Here is an 8,405-nt window from a genome sequence, read left to right as displayed (position 1 = left end):
CTTGATGTTTTCATTGTAAAAATTTGAATAAGGGGTACCACTTTTGTAAGCTTGGAAAGCATTAACTTGTTCGGTTGTTCCCCTACACTCACTTGGGTCATGACCCAAAGTTCCACAATTCTCACATATCCCACATGGGATTGATGAGGATGCCGTCATGGCATTAACATGATGCTTTGATGATTTTGAGTTTTCCTCAAGTCTAGCCATAGCTTGTTCAAACTTCAAGTTGATTGTGTCAATGTGAGCACTAAGTTGAGCACCCAATTGAGTAACGGAGTCCACTTCATGCTTTCCTCCTCTAGTAGCCTTGCGAGGTCTACTATATTGTGAATTATGGACCGCCATTTCCTCAATCTTGTTCCATGTTTGATTGTCATCAACCTCGGTGAACATTCCATTTGATCCCATATTGAGAATGTTCCTTGAATCTTCATATAAACCATTCCAAAATTGTTGCACTAAAAACCATTCGCTAAGTCCATGGTGAGGACATGAGCGACAAATACCTTTGAACCGCTCCCAAGCCTCATACAAAGATTCTTCATCCCTTTGCTTGAAACCCGTAATTTGAGCTCTTAGCATGTTAGTCTTTTCCGGTGGGTAGAATTTTTTGTAGAAAGCTAGAGCTAACTTCTTCCAAGAATCTATTCCAAGGGTGGCCTTATCAAGGCCCTTCAACCATTGCTTTGCGGTGCCGATTAACGAAAAAGGAAATAAGACCCATCTAATTTGGTCTTGAGTCCCGCCCGTTTGAGAGATAGCATCACAATAATCGCAAAAGGTTTCCATATGAGAATGAGGGTCCTCACTAGGCATTCCCCCGAATTGACTCCTCTCAACTAGTTGGATGAAGGCGGACTTGGCAATAAAATTACCGGTGAGATGTTGCGGTGTAGGAGTACCATTTGGTAAATTCTCCTCGGTGGGTATAGAGTGTGACGAGAATTTAGGCATTGTAGGTGGATTTTATGGGATATTGTGTAATGGGTTTTCTTCTCCTTCTATTGCGAAAGGATTGACAAACTCACTAGTGGGTTGAACAACTTCACCAACACCTCTCAAATTCCTCCTAACAAGTCTCCTATTATTCGTCAAGGTTCTTTCGATTTCACGGTCAAAAGGTAACAAATCACTTTGTAACCTTCTAGACATGCAAAATATCAAACAACTCAAAAACAATTAGAACAAACCTTGAGGAGTTTTACTTCCCCAAGGTGAAGAAAGACACAACTAATAACAATAAAAAGAAATCTTAAATCAATTAAACACCGTCCCCGGCAACGGCGCCATTTTTGATCGGGGCCATTTCGTGTTCACAATTAAGTATATGTGGTCGTTGGTCAATGGTCGATACAAAACACAATTTATACTTCACAAACAACTCTACAATTAGTAAAGAGGCAAGTAAAGGTCGGATCCCAAGGGACGGGTATTGAAATGAGAATTCTATTGTAACTAGTAGTGTCTAGGGGTGTCACAAATTGGGTTGGTGTAGAAGGTCACTAAACTAAAATAACAATGAAAATAAACTAGCAAGATGAATAAAATAAGGGGTGTAAACAATTGATTAAAAGCACTAGGGTGTCATGGGATCATAGGAGAATCATGGGATATGATCATACAAACATGTTCTCAAATTATAAGCAAGCAATTATTTTTGTGATGGATTGAGTTGGGTTATATCTTACAATCCTAGGAAAGTTTGGGTCCCGGAGCCGAATCGATTAGATTGTACAACACCTACAAGTCGACTTAATCTTTCCTACTCAACACATGCATGGTCTAATGAGACTCGAGTTGGGTTATGTCTTACAAGTCTCATTGAAAAGATAGAAGATGATAGTAAATGCAAGGATTCATAGGCTTAGCATTTCATCAAATATAACATGTGCATGTATTAAGATCAAAGCAAGCAAGCAAATAAGATATGAAAGCATATTGATTTAAGCATAAATCATTCCCCATGATGGTTTCCCCTAATCACCCATTAAACCCTAGCTAAGAGACTACTCACTCATTATCATGTTGATCATGCTAGCAAGGTTGTCAATCATACCAACAATATGAAACATGATGAATAAATGAAAGTAATTAACAATAATTAAAAAGGGATTAAGAGATTATACCTACTAATGATTCCAATAATAAAGCAAGAATAATAGAAGTACTTGAATGATAGATTGAGAGGTTGTCAATCTCCCAATAATAACCCAAATAATCTTCAATTACCCAAAATAAAGGAAGAACAAGAGAGAGATTAAAGAACTAAAACTTGGATTAAAACTTGATTAATACTTGATTACAATATTGAAAAGAGATTTGATTGATATTAACTACACTAATTATTGATAAGAAGAACATGCTCCTCTAATTAGCCTAATGGGGTATTTATAGTGAAAATTAGGGAGGATGCATTAGGGTTAACTAAGGGCTAAACTAGTAATTACACTTTTTAAGTTGAGCAAGGAGGACCCGGTATTTTCTGAGAGAAGGGCTTCTCTTTTCGTAGCTTGAAGAATGAAATCCGTGCTATGCAGGAATCCGTGCGGATTAGGGTCGGGACGGCCGGATTTGGGCGGTGCAATCCGAGCGGATTCGGGAGAGGGACACTCGGATTGTTGAGGGGGAATCCGAGCGGATTCCAAGGAGGGACGCTCGGATTGTGCTGGCTGGACGGGCGGATTGTCTGCAATCCGTTCGGATTGTTGGTCAGCGTCAATTCTTCTACTTTTCTTCCCTTTTCTTCATAAATTCCTTGGGGATTTCCTTGGGGGCGCAAGGATCCTTTCTCAACATTTTTCTTCTACTATGATATGTACAAAGGCCTTCTAGTCTTGTCTCTTCTTGATGCTTGGTCATTGAATACAATCAATTTAGCCTCGTTTTGCCATGAAAATGCAAGATTCTTACTCCTTTCCTACCAAGGGATCAAAATCTCAAAGAATATGCAAAACAAAGAACTAAAGATAAGAAATGACCCAAATAGGCACTAAAAAGCATGGAAACAATGGTAATTCGGGGGCTAAATATGCGCCAATTATGGTCACATCAATTAGCAAAATAAAGAAGAAATCACCCTTACATTGTAATTTCGGTTCTTATGGGCACAAAAGAGATCTCCTTCTCTTTTGTTCTTGAGCTTTCCTTTTGGATGAACAAAGACCCAAGTGTAGGATCTCTCCCAAGGAATTATACCCAAAGCTTACTCTTAATTAAAATTAATATTATGAATACTAGTACAATATTAATTTTATAAGAAAAATGACCCAAAATGATTTTGGTTTGGTCTCCTAAAACCGGGTAGGAGAGGAGGAGAGGAAGAGTAATATTTTTATCTCTCTAAAAATATTTTTATGAAGTGAATGAATAAATTTTCACACTCATGCATGTAGTGTATATCAAAAAATAAGACAAAAATCCTTTTGCCTTTTCTATGGCGAAACCGAGTAGGAGGGAAGAAAGGGGGAAGAAAAAGACCCAATGCATGCCCTTGTTTGCCTTCACAATGCATACTAGAGTTGCATGGCTAGGCTATGTTATAAATGATTGTGTTTTCCACTTATTTAAACAACACAATTTCTAGCCTAATTCCCTCTTAATTTCGATACACTCATAATATGGGATCCATATTATTTTTGTCAATTTTGATTTATGTCACATGTCATATGTTACATAAATTTGTTGTGCATTTTTAACATATTAAAAATCAACATATTATTAAAAAATACGTCACATACAAAAAATCGACTTAGTAATTCACAATTACTTGTACCAAAATATTTTACCATTTATAGATCACAACAGATTGTATTTATAATAATTCATTCAATTTCAATTGTTTCTTTAAACAATAATTTAATCCGAGTAATGATACAATTCGATTACTCAGACCGTATCTAATTTCATCACATTTCAATGTGATACGTAAATTTTACTTCCAAAATCATCCGTCAATTTTCAAGTAATTTAATTAACTCGTAACATTATACGATTAATTAAATGATCAATTAAGAGTGTTGCCCTATAGGTATGACCTAGCGGGTCAACTGATCACCACCGTCGCACGACAGTAATGTCAAACTCTAGTCAGCCAATCATTACCGATATATGTTGACCAGTTGACAGTAAAAATACTTCCCAATTGTATTCTTTAAAATGAGATTTAAACATGTGATCATCATGATCGACAGTCGTGATCGCATTAGTGTCGGAGGACACATATTCCAACACCCATGACACCCTAGTGCCTTTTATCAATTGTTTACATCCTTTTTAATTCATCTTGCTTGTTTACTTTCATTGCTTTTTAGTTTAGTGACCTTCTACATCAAACCCCAATTGTGACACCCCTTAAGACACCACTAGTTGCAATAGAAATCTCATCTCAATTCCCGTCCCTTGAGATCCGACCTTTACGTGCCTCTTTACTAATTGTAGAGTTGTTTGTGAAGTTATAAATTGTATTTTGGTCTAGGTGCTCCTAACGACAAGTAACCGAAAGATTTAGTCCGACCAGTCGTAGTTAGGTGAGAGTCATTACAAAATTACTTCTTTCTATCGTATATAAATATATATTCACCTGTGCTTTTGTACGATTTGAGCGGCCCGTGAGAGTTCAATTTGATAAGTCTTTATAGTTGATAATTCAGCAGTTTTTAACAACTTCATAACTCGTTTGCATGATTCATATTGCTATTTGATTGTTAGTGTTACATTAAATTGGTTTAGGCTATTCGGTTTGCATTTCGCTCTGAGGATGAAATCGTTCCATTAGGTCCTAAGATCAAGTCTAGTTCTTGCTTGGGGACAAGCAAGGATTTGGTTTGGGGAAATTTGATGCGTGTCTATAATATGATGTTTTACATTTTTATTTCCACGCATTTTATGTCCATCATTGGTAGTTTATTCTACTATTTGCCCCATTTCGTCCATTTCTGCCTTTTTTGTGTAATATAGCAGAAATGTGAAGAATCCAGCAGAAATCGAGCCCAATCCGTCCCTAACTGCTTGGCATAGGATTTGACATGAAGGTTTGACTCGGGAAATGAACTTGGTGCACGTAGCAAGGACTAAAAGATAGATTTGCGAGAGTTTCAGAAGCGGATTACCAACTAAGTTGGTCTATAGACTGACCTAGATGGTCTATAGACTGTCAGAATGCTGAACAGTTGACTGCAGGAAGAGGAGTCAGTCGATCGACTGAGGTCCATGGTCGATCGACCACATGAGCTCACGTGCAAGTTTTATTTTAAGTAATAAGCTTCTGATATTCTCGACCTTTAGTCGATCGACTGGTTGATATGGTCGATCGACCACTTATGCAATCTGACGAGAATTAAAAGATTTTAACCTAAGCCCATTTGTACATAGGTTGGGAGAAGGGTTTTACGTGACACTTATATATAACGTAACTCCTTCCTACTGCTTGAGATATATGGATTTTGGGAGAGATTCAGATACACACACCTAGTTTGTTCTACAGTTTTCATTATTTTTTTTTAATAAAGTTCTTCTTTTGCATCCGGATTCGTTTTCTTGCCTTCCTTATTTCTGGTAATTCTTGTTCTAAATTTTAGTTTACTTTTATTCCTTCTTTATAGATTAGAATTGATTAGTTAGAATCCCTAATACCTAATTCTTTCTTTTATGCGGTTTTATTGTTCATTTAATTTAGTTATGAATTCTGTTGTTTTCATCTTTATTTTCGTTTCCGTTATTAATTCCAGTATGAGTAGCTAAATCTCCTGCGCTAAGATGTGAGGGGATCCGTAGCGTAGATGACGTAATTTAGGTGACCCTGATTCGGGTAATGATCGATGGACTGACATAGCTGGTCGATCGACTGGCCTCGTGTTAGATTAGCACTATTTCAGTTTATTAATTGAAATTTTTGACAAGATCGAATGCATGCGACTAGTTAAAAGCCTAGTATTTGACCAACCCATAAGATCGAGAGATAGGGGAGGGAAAATAGATTAATAAATTGAGACGACTAAATTGCTAAGATCGAAAGATAAGTAATTTAGGCTTTAGGAATCACTATTCAGGGCGAGAGCTAGTTTTAGTGAGGCTTAGGGATTAGCAGCGTAGGCCGAAAGGAGCTACTAGTTAACTCGGACCGAGAGGACCTGTTATTTGCCCATCTTACATGATTATTTCAGAGTTACCTGGGATTACCGCCATCGCAGTTACAGTGAACCGATCGTCTTAGCCTTCTTTTAATCATTGTTTACATTTCTTTCATTATTTGCTTATTTCTCTTATGTTATTAGACTTAGTCCAATCCAAAACCCTCCAGAAATTCATAGACTGAAATTAAACAACTAAACTCCCTACCTCCCTGCGGATCGACCCTGTTACCACTAGCTTCTGTTAGTTCTAATAGGTGTTATAAATTTTATTTTTGGTGCACACAACGACAGCGCATCAGGGAGAATCCGTTCTCTACAATGGCTTTCCTGAGCCGATCTATGACTCCGTAGCTAAGGTCAAGCACTCGGGCATAGATGTCTTTTAAGACTGCCACTTCATCCCCGACAACACCAAAGCTGCGCCGACCAAATCTGAGTCGACCCCTTGCCTGGACGGGCAAGCAGTCACTCCCCTCTTCGGGGAAGACAACATCAAGCACCTCGGTTATGAGGACATCATCAACATTGCTTTAAAGGATAACCAATCCGATCCCACCGCCTTAATCTCTGATACTGGCCAAGAGAAAGCTACACAAGGCTGGAGGAAAACTGTTAAGTGGACCGATCGCCAAGGCCGCATCCTCAAGGTCATAATTGGAGAAGGGCCTATGTTCAAAGAGGAAAGTGAAGAAGAGTCTGAGTCTGAGTCTGAGTTTGAGTCAGAGTCTGTCCTAGCTCCTAGCACTCTTGATGTCCCAATCAAGGTCCCAATTCCACTGTTTTATCACAAGCTTGTGGCTCCTTCAGAGGCTGAATCAATTAAGGTTATCCCCACTCCCATGGAAGGTAGCAACCTGGAGCTTGTTCCAGGGGCCACCTCCTCTTCTGTGTCGCCTCTGAGTGCCCATGAGATGTCTGTCCTATCCGAGATTTTTCCTCAAGTCGACTTAATGAACGCTAAGTTTGCTTATGACTCGTCTTATTTTAACTCCAATATAATTTTGAACAAACATGAGGAATTTGATTTGAGTGACTACCCACATCACCTAGCCAAAGAACTTGACAAACGAGAAGATATGACCCCCATCATTGAGGAGACCAAACCTATTAACATAGAGACCGATAACACACCTCAAGAACTTAGGATAGGGACAACCCTTGACCCCTCGGAAAGACAACACTTCATCGACCTCCTACACGAATACAAGGACGTATTCCCTTGGTCCTACAAAGATATGCCTGGGATCGACAGGGAGATTGCAGAGCACATGATACCCATTAAACCCAGAGCTAAACCCGTGAAACAAAAGTTGCGCCGAATGTGCCCTGAATGGGGCATGAAAATAAAGGAAGAGGTAGACAACAGTTCAAAGCCGGGATCATCAAAGTGTCTGAATACTCGTTCTGTGTGGCCAACATAGTTCCTGTACCCAAGAAAGACGAGAGAATTCGTGTTTGCGTCGACTTCAAGGATCTAAACAAAGGAAGACTACTTCCCTCTGCCAAATGTTGACATCCTCGTGGATAACACCGCCGGGCACGCCCTATTGTCATTCATTGACGGGTATGCTGGGTACAACCAGATCAAAATGGCTGAGGAAGACATGCACAAGACTGCATTCACTACACAATGGGGTACATATTGCTACACGGCCATGCCCTTCGGTCTAATCAATGCCATAAAAACTTATCAAAGAACCACCACCACACTCCTACATGACATGATGCACAAGGAGGTGGAGGTATTATTGATGACATGATCGTGAAATCCAAGGAGCGGGACGGCCACATCAGCGCCCTTCAGAAATTCTTCGCTCGCCTTCGGAAATACAATATGAGACTAAATCCTTAGAAGTGTGCATTCGGGGTCACCTCCGGAAAACTCCTGGGACACGTCGTCAGCAAAAGTGGCGTCGAGATTGATCCTACCAAAATGAAGGCTCTTCAACAAATGCCTCGGCCTAAGAACGAGAAGGAGATTCGAGGGTTTCTCGGTCAAGTCCAATACATCAGCCGCTTCATAGCCAAACTCACTATGATTTGTGAACCAATCATCAAGAAGCTTCGCGCCTCCGATCACACCGATTGGGACGACGACTATCAAAAGGATTTTGATAGGATAAAGGAAATCATATCCAAGCCTCCTGTCCTCATGCCACCTCAACAAGGAATTCCGTTATCCTTATACCTGACTGTCACCGACACAACCATGGGAGCAATGCTAGCACAAACAGTCGACGGCGAAGAACGAGCCATCTACTACATTAGCAA

At 39.5% G+C, this 8,405-nt stretch overlaps 1 non-coding gene across 1 annotated transcript; it reads left to right on the top strand.

The window, feature by feature from the left end:
- The first annotated feature begins 478 nt into the window (after window positions 1-478).
- Window positions 479-585, top strand: LOC141644565 (small nucleolar RNA R71). The gene has a single exon (XR_012544178.1). It is a non-coding gene; the product is annotated as a small nucleolar RNA R71 (small nucleolar RNA).
- The last annotated feature ends 7,820 nt before the right edge of the window (window positions 586-8,405 follow it).

The sequence above is a fragment of the Silene latifolia genome, chromosome 2 (assembly GCF_048544455.1).
Source record: "Silene latifolia isolate original U9 population chromosome 2, ASM4854445v1, whole genome shotgun sequence".
NCBI classification, from domain to species: Eukaryota; Viridiplantae; Streptophyta; class Magnoliopsida; order Caryophyllales; family Caryophyllaceae; genus Silene; species Silene latifolia.
Note: the sequence above shows the minus strand (reverse complement) of the source record. Positions and strands in the feature narration are given on the sequence as shown.